Below are 380 nucleotides of genomic sequence, written 5' to 3' on the forward strand. Positions count from 1 at the left end.
AGGAAAATCTACAGTCAGTACATGTGTGAGGCTTTCCACTGATTTCTTTTCATAATCCTCTTTTAGTGCAGTAATTTTCATTGTGCTGTAATCACCTACACTTTTGCTGTTTGTTTTTGTTCTCACTCGCAATCAGTCAACAGAACAAGTGTGTGTGTGTGTGTGTGTGTGTGTGTGTGTGTGTGTGTGTGTGTGTGTGTGTGTGTGTGTGTGTGTGTGCTTACCTTTACATTCACGCTTCTCCTTTACAATCACACATCACATGATTTTAAAAGTGTGTGATTGGCTGGGACAAATGAATGATATTTGCAATATCGGCATGTTGTATGAGAGACGTATAGAAAAAGATGAATGGAGACTTAGATCAAAAACAGTTTTCA

Source organism: Sander vitreus, chromosome 9, assembly GCF_031162955.1.
Source record: "Sander vitreus isolate 19-12246 chromosome 9, sanVit1, whole genome shotgun sequence".
In the NCBI taxonomy this organism is placed as follows: Eukaryota; Metazoa; Chordata; class Actinopteri; order Perciformes; family Percidae; genus Sander; species Sander vitreus.